The 14,199-nt window shown below is 45.7% G+C and overlaps 1 protein-coding gene across 24 annotated transcripts in view; it reads left to right on the forward strand.

Annotated features, from left to right (window-relative positions):
• EPB41L3 (erythrocyte membrane protein band 4.1 like 3) overlaps window positions 1-14,199 on the forward strand; it is a 141,552-nt gene that overhangs the window by 43,835 nt on the left and 83,518 nt on the right. For 20 of the 24 annotated variants that reach the window (XM_084508083.1, XM_084508105.1, XM_084508089.1 and 17 more), the window contains exon 1: window positions 2,068-2,187. The exons of 2 other annotated variants lie outside the window; for them this stretch is intronic. The gene's annotated coding sequence lies outside the window, so the exon portion shown is untranslated. Of the gene's footprint in view, window positions 1-2,067; window positions 2,224-4,511; window positions 4,630-14,199 lie in introns of those variants that run through there. 2 more of the 24 variants (XM_084508094.1, XM_084508101.1) reach the window with 2 other exon arrangements.

Raw genomic sequence — 14,199 nt, forward strand, 5'->3', positions numbered from 1 at the left:
ATGTGGGAAGAGTATGGATGAGGTCTCACTAAAAACCACTGGAAGAACAGCTTGTTTTTTGTTTTCTTTTTAAATAGTAATTTTAAAAATGCTGATTCATGGAAACAAACTTTCCACTGAGCTCCCATCTCACAGGAGTCAGGGCAGGCTGGCCAACTAACCCACTTCAGAATTAGAAAATAACATTGAAAGAGAGGGGAAAAAAAAAGCAATAGTCAGTGAGATTGTGAGGGCTAAAAACTCGGAAACTCAGCCCATATTGGCAGTGCAGAGGTTCCAGCTACTAAATATCCGATGCAAAGATTTCCTGCTTGGAGGAACAGCCTATTAATACCGCTTGATGTTTTGAGGTTAAATCAATGTGCTGAAAGCTTTTAGATCCTCAGATGAAAGATGCTGTTAGATACACAATATATCCACAGAAGGGATCACAGGGTGTGATATTACCGTGGGGCAAATCTCCCTGCTCAAGGACAGTAGATGTTGCTCCAAAGCTCTGCTGCCCCTCTGCTTGAAAGCAGTGCCACCACCTCCCTCTGCAACGGATAGGGTGATAGCTGCTAAAGGCTGAGCTGGGAAATCTTGAGCTGTTCTCAAATAATAATACTTCTTCAGTCTCTTAGCTTACTTTTGAGATGCTTAATTGATTCAAACCAACTCTGTCCTTTTCTTACTTTCTTCTTTCCCGAAACCAAGCCTTGTTAACTCTAATATATGTCTTAGCTGTCTAGTACATTCCCTTGTGGTTCACGATGACTTCCAGAGTTCCTGATGGGGAAGCGTACAAAAGTTGTTTTATTTAAACTGCATGACTGGAGGTATGCCCTCTCTCAGTCGATGGCACACATTTTCCCTTTGAAGTCTCTCTCTTTCTTGTGCCTGTTACAGCGTGCCAGGTCTGCTAAGCGGCAGTTCTGCATTCAGCACAGAGCAGTGCAGGTTTGCAGAGCTGAGCTGTGGCACATCCGCTGCCTACTGTCAAAACCGCTTTCCTTTCTGAAATCCCACGGAGATGCGACTAATTAAAGGAGATCCCCCCACCCACCCCCTGATTCATATCAGAGGCCTGAATCTCATTTGGAGATTATTATTTTGGGGGAGCTCTCAACATATACTGAAGGGTAAGCCTGATTTACCCAGTTCCTTGCAGCAGAACGAGGGTGCAGCGTGGGAGTGTGTTGGGCTGCAGTTCTGCAGCCAGACAGGGCAGCAGCCTTCATGTGGCTGGTCCCACCGTGGGCAGGAGCACTTTTAGCTGCTCCCCCAGAGAAGGGAATGAGCAGTGCCTCCGAGCACCGTGATGCAGCAGAACCTCAGCTCCCAGAGCTACTCCTGGCCCTTGTAGCCAGATGGCAGGGAGCTCAGTTATGTGCTCTAAGAGCAGCTACCTATTTACCAAAATGAAATGGTGCAAGTCAGATTATCCCTTCCCGAAGGGCTTTGGTGCACACTCAGAATCTGTGACGCTTCCTGACGTGTGTCGGGTTGTGGTTTGTGTTGCGTTAGGCGCACTAGCAAAACTCCAAAGTCATCTTAAGTGTTACATCGCCCTTTATGGCTCAGGAGCCAATGTGCACTAGGACCTGTGTTTCTTTCTGCTTTGGTGATGATGTTGAGTGAAATAGTTGAAAGCATGTGGTTTGTCACTTGAAATTAAAATCTAGAAGGCTGATACTCCCCCTCCCCAGCCAAAATCCCGCAGGTCAATCAAAGCCAGACCTTGTCAGCATCCAGCTTGCTGGTTTTAAGTTCACAGGCAGCCTCCTTATCGTTTCCAACTGCAGCAGCTAAACTTCTCTGCAGAGCAGAAATCACTTCGCTGAGCCAAAAACCGGCCGGACCCTCCCTGAGTGCAGGTGGGGCTCCTTGCTCTGTGCATGGGGTGCACCCCATCAACACCCCCCTCTCCCCCTGCCAGCATCCAGCATTTGCCTTTTTTTTTTTTTTTTTTTTTTTTTTTCCCCTTGGCGTGAGCTTTTTTTTTTTTTTTTTTTTTTTTTTTTTGCCTTTCCTTTTTCCCTCCCTCTCTCCGGAGGAGCCTGCACAGCCCTGATTTGCTGCGGAGCGGCGGAGCGAGGCTCGCCCTGGGCAGAGCCGGGCTGCTGCTGACGCGTGGCCGCCGCCGCCGCCGGGAGCAGCCCCGGTGCCACCGCCACCGGTGCCACCACCCCCGGCACCGCCACCAAGGTACCGCGGAGCTCCTGCGGCACGGGGAAGCGGAGGGTATGCCCGAGTGTGTGTGTGGGGGGGTGTTGCAGATTGCACACACCCCCTCCTCCGATTTTTTTTTTCTATCTTTTTTTTTTCTTTTTTAAATCCACCTATTTATATAGAGAGGCGGAGAAGCAAGCCCCGCTCCCAGGAGCCATTTTTAAGTTGGCAGCCGCGGATGGGGGGGGGGCCTGTGCGGGATGCCGGGGGGGTGCTGGGGGCCGGGGGGTGTGCGGGATGCTGGGGGAGGCGGCGAGCGGTGCCCCCGTGATGGGAGCCGGAGGGTTGCGGGGGGGCGGGGGGGGAGCTGCGCCCTTGTGGCTGGGCCGGAGGGGTTGCGTGTTTATGTGTATGGAGGGGAATGCAATTTTATTTATATTTAGAGCATTATTTTTGTAGCAAACTTCACCAGGCGGCACAGGCGCCGCGGGGGGGGGTGGGGGGGGGGGAGGCGTGGAGTGGTGGGGCACAGGCGGAGCCCCCCTTATCCTCTCCGTGGGGCGGGGCGGTGGGGCTGCCCCCGCACGCACACACACTCTTCTCCTCTCCCGTTGCCTTGCGGTGGCTGGGGGGGCTGTTTCCCTCCTCCCCCCCCCCGGCCGTGGCTTCTGCAATGCGGCGGGTGTGGTTATGCACGGAGCTCATCGCAGCCCCGGCCCGCTGCAGTGCCTGCGCCGCGCCCCCCCCCCTCCCCGGGTTCCTTCCCCCCCCTTCCCTCCCCGGGAGGCAGCGAGGGGTCCCCCCTGCTTTACTCTCCCTTTTGGGGGTCGCAGACGCCGGGCCGGGGCTGCCCTGCGGAGAAATCACGCGTGGGGGGCTGCTTGTCACTCCCAGGTGTGGTGTGGAAGTGGCGGTGGCCAGGGGGAGATGGAAAAATAAAAATAACAAACCCCTAGGGCATCCCCTGGGAGACCCAGCCTGCGGGTGCGGGGGGGCTCCGTAGCTCTTTTTTCTTCCCTCAAAGAGCTGAAACTTTGTCAGATGAAGGGAGAAGCCTGAAAGCTCGCACCCCTGTCATCGTTGCAAGTAGCAGAGCGCGTCTGATGTGGCTTTGCACTTTCCTGATTTATTTTTTTCTTGGAAGCGGAGGGCGTCCTGCTTATAGCTCCGAATGCCGTTTTGCAGCCTGTGCTTGTGTTTGAGGCAGAAAGTATTTCCCGAGCTCGACGTGCATGTCAGTTAGAAGTAGAAGGAAAACTACCTGCTTCATTGGAAGTCTTTGCAGTCAAAATAAATGCAAGTCAGAGGTTGTGCTTGCCAAAGAAAATCTCTAGGCTAGGTGTGTCGCACGTGCGTCCGTCTCTTTGCAGTGTGGCAAGCTGAACTCTCGCCCTTTCATTTTACTTTTAATAATATCAGCGTTTTCTTTGTCACCAGAAAGCGAAAAGACTTATGTGTATATATATATATATATATATATATATATATAAAAGTATCAATCTCGTAGAAAATAAGCAACTAAGCAAAATATGCTTTTGACCAGCAAAGATTCATCAGATTTCGTCAAGTATGTACTTTTCCTCTGAAACTACAGAGAAAAACTCCTCTGTGGAGCAGAGCATGGAACGACAGACACATGGTCTGATTTTTAGAGTGCTCCTTTGGGGACCTAGGAGTTGAGCTCGATGGTCCGTGTGGGTCCCTTCCAGCTCGGATATCTGTGATTTTATGAAAGCTCAAGCTCATCCTGCTGCATCAGCACTGTGATTGAATTCACTGGTCTTGCTGCACCTGTATGTGTACTCCTATGGTACACAGAGAGGTGAATGCTGCTGTGCTGCTCTCCTTGGGCTGGAAACTTTCAGCTCTGCTGCTAGGATGAGACCTGTACAGCAGTAAGGGGAGAAGACAGCTCGAGATCCCCGCATTAGGGTAGGAGCTGTTGGAAGTTTATTTGCAGCACTGCCTGAGCAGGAATGGAGCCCACGGCATGCCAGAGCCCTGCTTGCTGCAGCAGCGAATAACCAGACGCAGTGAACTGGCGTGCATTAAAAATACATCGCCTTTATTTCATCGGGCCAGCACGGCCCGCGCCTCTCCCCGAGCTAACTCCGCGCAGCCGCATCCCTCCCATCCCTCCGTCAGCAAGGCAGCCGATGGCCTTTTTCTCCCCGGAGGCTGCCCCGCGTGACGGGGAGCTCGTCGGATGCGTGTCAGGAGCTCAGCCGATGGGAGCCAGCCTCTGCGGTGGGCAGGTTTAGCCTTTGGAGGAGGAGAAGAGGAGGAGGAGGAGGTGGGGGGCAGCAGGGTGGGGCACCCCTCCCCAGCATCCTGGGCAGGGCAGGGCTGTGCCTGTCTTCGGGGGAACCACAGCGAAAGGAGAGAGGGTTGATTTTAGTTTGGGTCTTCTTCTCTCTTCCAAGAAGGAGCGAGTGAAGGTGAACCTCCGACTTACGTAATTCTTTGCATTAAAACAGGGTGAGGTCTTTTTTTTTTTTTTTGTCTGAAGGGGAAACCTTTGATAAGAAAGTTACTGCTCATGGGTTTTTATTTGAAGGCTGAGATATTGGTTTGTTTTTTATAGATAATACAAGCTCTGATGGTAGGCTTGACCCACGATGGCATGCTCTCACCTACGTTTTGTTAGATTTGTTGTCCGGTGCATTTGTTGCGAATTCCTTGGGGGCAATGCATGGCGGCTTTTTTAAATATGTAAAATGTCACTTCTGTGTATTTCAGGCGTGATCTGGAGTTAACAGAAACTTCTTGAAATGTGTTAAATGTGCTATTCACAGCGGGTGACATTCAGGCTTGTTTCATGGAAATCTCATGTACCAGTAAAGGGCTGTCTGTTGTCTCAGAGAAGACATCAAACCATTTACAAGTGGTTATAAAAGAATACTTGTTTCTCATGAGATGAAGTATCGTTTTTATCTCCCAAGCTTTAGCCTTATCAACATCAGAGCATTTATAACTGTTTTTCACATTGAAATACATCCTGCAGTGTGAATCTGGGTACGTTCAACGCGTGTTCACTGTGTGCTGGTCTTTGAAAACAAAGGGTCAGTCCACGCAGGGAAGGCTCTTTCATGAGTCTGCAGGAGCTGTGCTTTTCTCAGTGTGTATTATGGCCCTAGGATATTGTCTTTTAGGATCTGACTTGTCACATTTTTAACTGGAAATATGATTGAAGAGTTTGAATTGTCAAAGTATTTTGTTCAGACATAACTTCTCTCTTATGAAGTGAAAACAAATGTGTGTATAACTGAGAAATATGATTGCTGTCAAATAGGCTGAAGATTAAGCCAAAAACATTTTTATTTTGTTTTATTATTATTGTTTTTTTTCTGAAGGATCATGATGGATTGTTTTTATCTGGTACAAAAGTTAGAGTATGTAAAGTAGTGTTACCAGAACTAGACTTTAGGAAATATCACTACGCATTTTGAACAAGTACAGTAAAGGAAATTTTTAAAAGAGGAGAAATACCGAAAAGTTGGAAGATTATCTTAGTTTTAAAGCATCTCTCTTAATTTTGCATATCCAGCACTTGTCATTTCCAGTGATGAGGTAGTGGTCCAAGTCTAAATGTGGATGCAGCTGCATAGCCCTTACTCTCACATTAGCTGGCTGGAAACACCCAAAGAGAAATGCTTGTTTTCTTTGGGAAGATCTCCAGCCAGTGAAAGGAACAGCACCAGCAGTGGAGAAGAGGAGCATAACCACTTGTCTTGGTGTCAGTAAGAGAGTCCTATAGGCCCTTTGCTCCTGCGCCTGCCATTATCAGTAGTCATCACTGTAAGCATCAGTGCAGAGGAAACTCAGGAGGATTGCTGAGAACTAGGTATCCATGGAGAAATGGGTCAGTATTTGGGACAACCGAGTTAATCTGAGACAATGTGCCGTACAGCCAGCAAGCTCCGTATCTCCTGCTCGCTTCCTGAATAAGTGATGTCATGAAATGTTGAGTAATGGTCAGCTTTTTGTCTCCGGAGCAAAATTAAATCTTTACTTCTTATTTGGTCTTTATTTGAATGTATCAGCAGAGCTGCTCATTTTTAAATAAAGTGGATAAAACCTGGAAATAAATTAATCTTCTAAATCACAAATCTATTTGCATCCTACAGGACACAGTGTATGAAAAGGCAACATGTAAATGAAAGTTTAAAAAGCACACAAAAATAAAAACGGGGAGGAAAACCCCTTTTTATATGGACCCCTTCCAGTTTTACCCTTTCCTTTATAGACCTTGGAAGTACTTTGTGTGCTGCAGACAGAGAACCCCTTTCAGTGGCTTTGCTACCTATCAAAAGTGATCTGTTCACGAGCCGAGAAACAAAAGCAGTACTGAAGTGCATGTGAGGATCACCCACCAGATGTTTGATCCTGCTGAGGAAAGCCTTTAGCTTGGAGGGTTAGAGAAGAATGTGGAAGCTGGGGACTGGGAACGTGTGTGTGTGGGGGGCAAGGGGTGGAATAAATTGAAAGCATCTGTGGATATAAAGAAAATCTGGGGGAAAGGGAGGGGAGTGTTAGCGAGATCTAGTGCCGGCTACATGCACGCACGCATGTATTGGTATGAAATATGTGCTTACTGACAACGTGGTGGAAGTGATAAGTCATTGCACTGCCTTAACGGGTTAGAGACAATGGGCAATGGTTGCTGTTGCACGTTAAAAACCCAGCTACTGAGGCACAGCATGTGTCCATCCGTCACTTGGCTTTTACTGCAGCCCGTCCCCCAAAGCAGGGGCTGTGTTTTGGTCTCAGCAGTACTGGCTGGGAGATGGGCAGTGAGGGGTGAGTTTTTTTGACGTGGGCATGGATGCCTTGCAGGCTCTTTGTCAGTGCTGTGTTGTTGGAGGATGAGCCATGTGGTGGGCAAGAGGAGGAGAAATACACGCCCCCAGGCCCCTAGCAGAGCAGTGGCTTTGCCTGGCTCCCAGCTGCCCTCTCCCCACCTCATGTCCCCTTCCCATGGCTGTGGTCACCACTGGGGTGCCCCTTCTTCTGGGCTCACCAGTTGGGTCCCCAGGGCATTGCTGGTGGCAGTGGAGCAGGAGTCCCTGGTGAAAAGTCTCCTTGTTTACTCCATGTGAACATGAGGGCAATTATGTCTAACGCCTCCTGGTTTCCTAGGACATACTGTCTGCAAATAAAATCTCCTTTAATAAGCCAGAGAATGCAAACAGGCTGTGAAAAAAAAAAATGCTCTACCAGACCTAGAAAACATATGTTTATGCTAGCTGAGAGACCTGTTCTTGCACCCCTACTCGCATCGGATAGCGTCTTTGTCTGCGAGCCTTCCCACGGAAATCAGTAAGCCTGCCCATGAAGCAAGGCTTGATCTGGGTTAGATAGAAACATCAAGATCCAACCCTACAAACTGTAGCTTAGGTCAGGAAGCTGTAATCTCTCAGAGGACCCCGGAGATGATTACTTCACCACGTCTGCTGAATTCATCACTGTTTTCTTTCAATTGAATTACGGCTGTTGCAGAGCAGGGCTTTGGGCGTGCAGCGCTCCGTCCCTCCGCTCTCTGGTGCTATGGGATTGCTGCAGGCACCCCACAGCTGCATGTGGGTGGGTTCCTGAATGTATGCATCTGTGCAAACCGAAACAATGCCATGTGGGAAATGTGTGCACCAAGAAACCCAGTATCTCTGGTTTATTCCTCATAGGTGATGCTTAACTTTATGGTATCAGTAAATACGAGGTTTGGTTTGAAAAACAGAAAAATGTGCTCTCAAAAGAAAAAATTCTTTTCAGTTTTGCTAGATGGTCTTGGTAGCCGAGGCACTGCACAAATTAAGGGGCTTGTGTGGGGAATTTAGCATCTGTCTTGGCTGAAGGGGTGCAGGGATGGCTGGGAGGAGTGCAGCATGACCCAGCACATCACCCTGTGCCTCAGCAAGGAATAAAACAGAGGTTTCAGTTCCGCTTTAGACACTGGCACTAGACAGAGTTGCCTCTTGCTGAGTAGTTTTCTATAACAGGTAACTAATTTATTTTTTTTTGTTTTCTGGTACTTTGCTGGTTTAACCATTTATCTCATAGGCAAATACTGATGTAAAATCTTGTGGGTAAAAAAATACAGAATGGTAGGCCCAACTGCAGGGCTTAAAGATGAAATGAAATTGCTGATTTTTATGTTGGAACTCACATTTTCCATTTTTTCTCTCCAGTGGATCATTCCAGAATACTGAAAGTTTTGGTTAATTATATGTGCTTAAAGGAAAACACTATAATGTAGTTTCCATGTACTGGAGCATTATTCTTGTACAGCTGGAGCTGGCAGCCTTTCATTCCCTTACCACCTCCTTTTTCTCCTAAAAATAGCAGCACACTACAGTGGGATTACAGGAGAGGCAGAAGAACGTTTCCTGAGCAACAATTTTTGCCGGATGGTAGTTGAGGTAGCACCATGAGCAGATTTTGGAGGAGTCAGAGGGAGATAGGAATAGGAATAGATTGAAATCGGACAGAGGCAAAGCAGGGTGGAGAGGATGAGGGTGGGTGGGTGGGAAGCATACTGTAGTGCCACCAAGATGTGCTGGGCTATGTCACAGTTTGCCTGGGGAATCAGGAGAAGCCTCACCACTTGAATCATTTAGAAGTTGCTGAGACAGAGCACTCAACAGCACAACATGGGGAACAAACTCACGGCGCACGTAGGAGACACGGGCAAAAATGACCTAATTTCCATCTCTGATTTTTATGATTTATTAAAGAGTTTTTGCAGGCTTTCTTCTAGCAGGCTTAGAGATGGAATTTGAGGCACGGCAATTAGGAGAGTCCTTTAATTCTGTGCCAGCATGCTGTCGGCTTTTGATCACTTACTTGCCGCGGTAGCATGCGAAGCAGTGGCAATTCTCCACTGCAGCACACACAGGTAGCAGATGGGCCCTGCTCTGTGTTAGTGCCCTGGTTTTGTCCTGCCCTCAGTGCCACTAGTAGTGTAGATAGATCGTATATGTGTGTATGTATAGAGATTGTACAAGTATGTGTAAGAAAAATAACTTATTAATGTTATAGAGTAGACATTTGGAAAAAGTAACAGTAAAAGAGAGAGCTCCCCCCCACCAAGAAAATACACTTACCATGCCACCCTCTTCACTGACACCCTGAAGAACTAGTGAATAGTCAATTTGTTTCAGTTTATAGCAGTCCTGGGAATCCCTTTCTTCCCATAATGGGTTAGCAAAGAAGAGCCGGCAGATAATGCTGCCCCCCACGCTGGCTGGCCAAGGACGGGAGAAAAGGCAGCACCCAGCTCCTCCATGAATGTATTAAACTATATTCAACTTTCTGTCCACATAAAGTGCGTGCCTACTTGCATTTGTATGTAATTAAGTGTGCCACATAATTAATTATTGCTATGGTGAAATACTATTATCACCAATTTTCTTTGAAAATCCTGCCTTTCTCTTGAATGTTGGTGTCGAGGTCATTATTTCTGTTCAGTACCCACTGGCCAGAATTCTTGCAAAACCAAACCAAAATACTCAGAATTTCACAATGTTTAAAGTTCAAAAGTATTTTATCCTCATTCGCTACTGGTGTGACACATATTTCTTGACTTGCTCTTCAATGTGTGAACCCATAACTATTTTTCTTAGATTCATATCATATACGAAATATGAATATACTACTTTGCAGCTTCTCTACTAACATGGTAGTGCAGAGCAGTAAAGCCACTCCTTTCCTCAGCCTGAGGGGACAGTGATTGAATTAAGGATGCTGAAGTGAAGAATAAAAAAAAAAAAAATCCTTCTCTTTCAATTTTTACTATCTTTCTGTTGCTTTGCTATTGGAAAAGACATAAAATGTCTCTTTCCAGTATATGGCAAATGGTTGGGTTTTGGGGTTAATCCTGGAATCAAGGCAGTTTTAGTTTCTGCATTGCACTGGCCAAAGGAATACAGGCACTTTTGCAATAGGAGTGCCTGCATTAAAGTAAACTCTCTGCCTTGTTTTGTACTTGCTGTCTCAAGGTCCACTTTTATTTTTACTTACTCCATATGCAGACACATTTGTTGTGTTTTCCACAGTCCTTTGTTATTCCAAATCCTCTCACCACACTAGCAGTTTGGTTATTGCTCTTTATTTTGCTGTTTGCGTGTGTCTTGCATTTTCCATGGTCTAAAGCAATGCTTTCTAACTCTTGCTGGTGTTTCTTCTATCTAATAGCAAGGTAGCTGGTACGAAAAGAGATGTTCCCTGTGACCTTCTGATCCTCAGATATTGTTTTGAAGAATGCAATCAGTGTAGTTTTGCTTCCTCCTTCTGACCAATTTGTGGAAATCGATACAAATGCTTAGTACCTCTGCAGACTTGTAAGAAATCTTGTTCTGCTCTTTATTCGAAGTGAAAAATGTCGATGTGTAATAGATGATGCAGTAACAAGCCAGTATGTGCATTATGAAGTTACAAATTACCATAAGAAGATATGCCATTTTCTGACTTCCAAGCAGTTATAAAGGGATAAAATAGATGCATTTAGTTTACTAAAAATGCTTTGCTACATTCTTTTAGGTCACTCCAGGACTATCTGTGTTCCTAACTTGCAGAATTACAAGTTTGCTTCCTTAGTAGTGTCCTCTGTGCCTGTGATACTGTTAAAAGAAGAAAAATCACTGCAGGATGGAACTTGGCACACAAATCAAGGACTCAGCCAAGGAAATGCATTGTCTGTTAATTTTCTAAACAAAACTAGTTCAGCTGAATGCAAGTGCATTTGCCTGTTTTGTATCTGATTTCCACTGGTTGTATTTTGATTTTTGTAACATAGACATGATAAGCAATTATTTCTGCTTACGTGGCATTGTTTAAAAAATACTAATGGTTAAATATCTCTTAATTAAATGTTGGCTACTGAGCCTGAAAAAAAACTGTTCAGAAATTCAGAAGGGGTAGTACAAACATGAACAAGAGTCTGAGTAAGTGTTGGAGTGATAAACAGGATTATTTCCTACTTAAAAACATACCAGTTTGAGAAGTTGGCTGGGAAAAAGCCACTCTTCGACAGGGCATGGTTAAGGCCAACATCTTGAGATTCTCAAGAGAGGAATCCTGCTTTCTAGTGGTGTTTGGCCTTTGTTTTAAGACCTTGTAAAATCTCTAACCTAGTATTCTGAAATTACAGTATATGGAAAACCCATTTTAAGTTACTCTGGAAATTTTTAGAACTTTATTTCTTTCTGAGCTCTAGTTAAACATGCAGAAGGGAAATTATTTATCAGTAACATTACAGAGATATGAAATTAGTGCTGAAGTGCAATATTTAATGTCACTTAAGATAGCAGCTCTGCAAACTGCATGGTATCGTCAGGAAATGGAACGGTGAGGCAGGACAAGTTTTTCTGTTACTCACGAAGAATTGGCATGTGTCATTGCTGGCAGTGGGTACTCAAATGGCCCCACAGCCTGTTATGTCACTCCTCATCACAAGGAAAAGGCAGCTACTTGAAAAGTTAGTGGGAGCTTGGAAATATGTATGGCCTTCAATGGGGAAATGAAGGAGTGACTGATAGCAGGTGAGGCTTCCACTCACGCATAGGTGAAAAGCTCCAGAAGTCCTTCTTGCCAAAATCCCTTCAAGGTGTAGATGAAGCCCTCAACAGTGTTCCTGTCTCCTTCCTGGCAAAACACGGTGTTTCCTATCAGTGGATTTGCTCAGGGTCCTGCCCTGCTTTGGAAAACCTCTTCTAAGCTATGAGTGAGAGATGGAGGATAAAGGTCCCGGCACCCTCCTTTCTGCAAGGCCTGCGAGGAGAACTGTTTCACCCCAGGATGCCGAGGCTCCTCCTTCCCCACCTCCAGACTTCCCTGTAGTAGATCTGGTGGGTAGGTGGCTGTCTGTGCCGCTTGATCCTTTGTTGTAGACACCACAAAGATTAATAATTCAGTTTGTCAGGTGAAAATTTAAATTGCTGCAGTCACACCTCTTGTAGAGTTATCCTGTGATTAAAACTGACAAACAGTTTTCATTTAAATGTTGTTTTTGCATGTTCCTAACCTTTCAAAGCATTTGTGTTTGAAGCTTAAACATGCCATCCGCACTCTTCAAAATTCACCTTTAAAAATATGTTTAATATAAGGAGGGAAGAAAGTTTCACCTATGGTTTAGAGAGAACTGAAAGTGTGTTTGTTTCTACTTGAAACTTTGACCCTTCTTGCCTTGCCGCTAGGAACAAGCCATAGCTGTCCAAGCTTTGAATTTTTACACCTGTCTGGTGTGATCTCTTCACTGAGGACTGATGCTGTTAGACTTGATGAAACCAGAATGATTTATCTTCTGGTAGTCTCCCAAAATAGTCTTAACAGTGGTTGATAAAGGCTGAGCAGTCATTGAAATATTTTGCAACACTAAAACCTTAAGGCATTTAGCAGAAAGTCAGGAAGAAAATCAGCAATCTCGAGCCGCAGGATAAAATTTAAACTGAGTGCATTCCTTTCCTGCGCTCCCACTTTGTTTAAATAGCAGATAACTTTCTGCAAGGGTGCAGCCTTCATCTTGTATGAAACCAGCCTGCAGCTTCAAAACCGCAAAAGCTGCATCTGAAAAGCTCGCTTTATCTCTGCCATGTGAGACAAAATGCAAGGCCAAAGCACGTCGTGACTCCCAAACATGTTAAGAGGAAACAAGAGGGAGGTTGACCCACAGCGTTCCAGGGTTTCCAGCAACAGGCGACGTGGTTGCTTCAGGACCATGTGGTATTGGGAATGCTGATGGACCCTTGCCAGTTGTGTTATGAATGGATCTTGCTTGCTGTTTGCAGCAATAGCACTGCGGCAGCTGAGCAGACGTTGCCTGCGCTGGAACAGATAATATTTGGAGATGGGGGGGCCTGTTTTGCTTTGTGGGATCGAGGGTGCTGCATGTGGTCGTCCAGCCTTCATACTTGAGGGTAGGGGAGCTTTGGACTCTGCAAGTGTCTCAAACTGTATTTCCACTGGGGCTAAGTGTAACATGAGTTTGTGGATATTCAGTGGCATTTTTTTTGCCACAAATCCACGGGGGTTATGGATCATCATCCTCCTGCAGCCTGCGGTGTGAGTATGCCGGGCATTAGTCTGCTCCAACCTGATGTGCTTGTCCCAGTGAGGCCATGCAGTGCTGTAAAAAAACTACAGGGCTCACTTCAGACATCCTCTCTTCTTTTTTTTTTTTTTTTTTTAACTGGGAAGCCAGAGATTTTCTTACAAAATATTGAGTCCTCTTGAACACCACAGCAACTGCATCCAACAAAAAAAGTTGCCAACCAACTCTATGTAGAAAGGTAATCATTTACATGAATGTGAAAAACAGATTTTCAAGACCAAATTGCTGACCTCGATTTAGCATTGCAATCCAAAGTAAGATGCTTGGTTTTCACTGTGTTTATTCAAAAGATCTTTCCAAATCCTAATTCTTTCATTGTAAACTCTGGGATTGGATCAAGCAGCTGTGTAAATCCTGGTGGATACGCAGTTCTTGGCAGTGGATTTGCCATGCAAAACATGTGAGCACTTGTAGCTTTCACCCATCAGTCTTCAAGCCCTTTGCACTCCACCTATTGGCACTATAAAAAGGTATTAGTTTAATTACTTGCTCATTTAATTTCCTTGATAAAAGATGAGACAACTTGTAAGTAAATTGAAGGGTTTGGGCCTAAAACCTGTAAGCATAAGAGGCTTTGGTCCTAGCCCGTAGTCCTAGAACTTGGAAAAAGAGCTTTTTAGGGACTGCTTAGAAATAAATGATGCATATTAGTGCCATCCCTGAGTGTGGCAGCTGGAAAGTTTAATTATAGGCTGGAAAGTCAGTTAGGGATTAGGGAAAGTGTTAGCAGAAGGGGTGAATGTTACTGACAGCTGTTGCTGTAGGCCTCAGAGAGGCAGCGGATGTACAGAACATAAATAAAGTGCAGAGCCAAGCATATGCAGGCTTTGAACACTCAGGATCTCCAGGTCACTTGTTCCTTGACACATGAGCCTGATTGGTGTGAAATCATATTAATGGCTTACATGCATAAAGATGGGTGGTGGTGGTGGGGAATTCACGTG

This window comes from Aythya ferina (assembly GCF_964211825.1).
Source record: "Aythya ferina genome assembly, chromosome: 2".
NCBI lineage: Eukaryota > Metazoa > Chordata > Aves > Anseriformes > Anatidae > Aythya > Aythya ferina.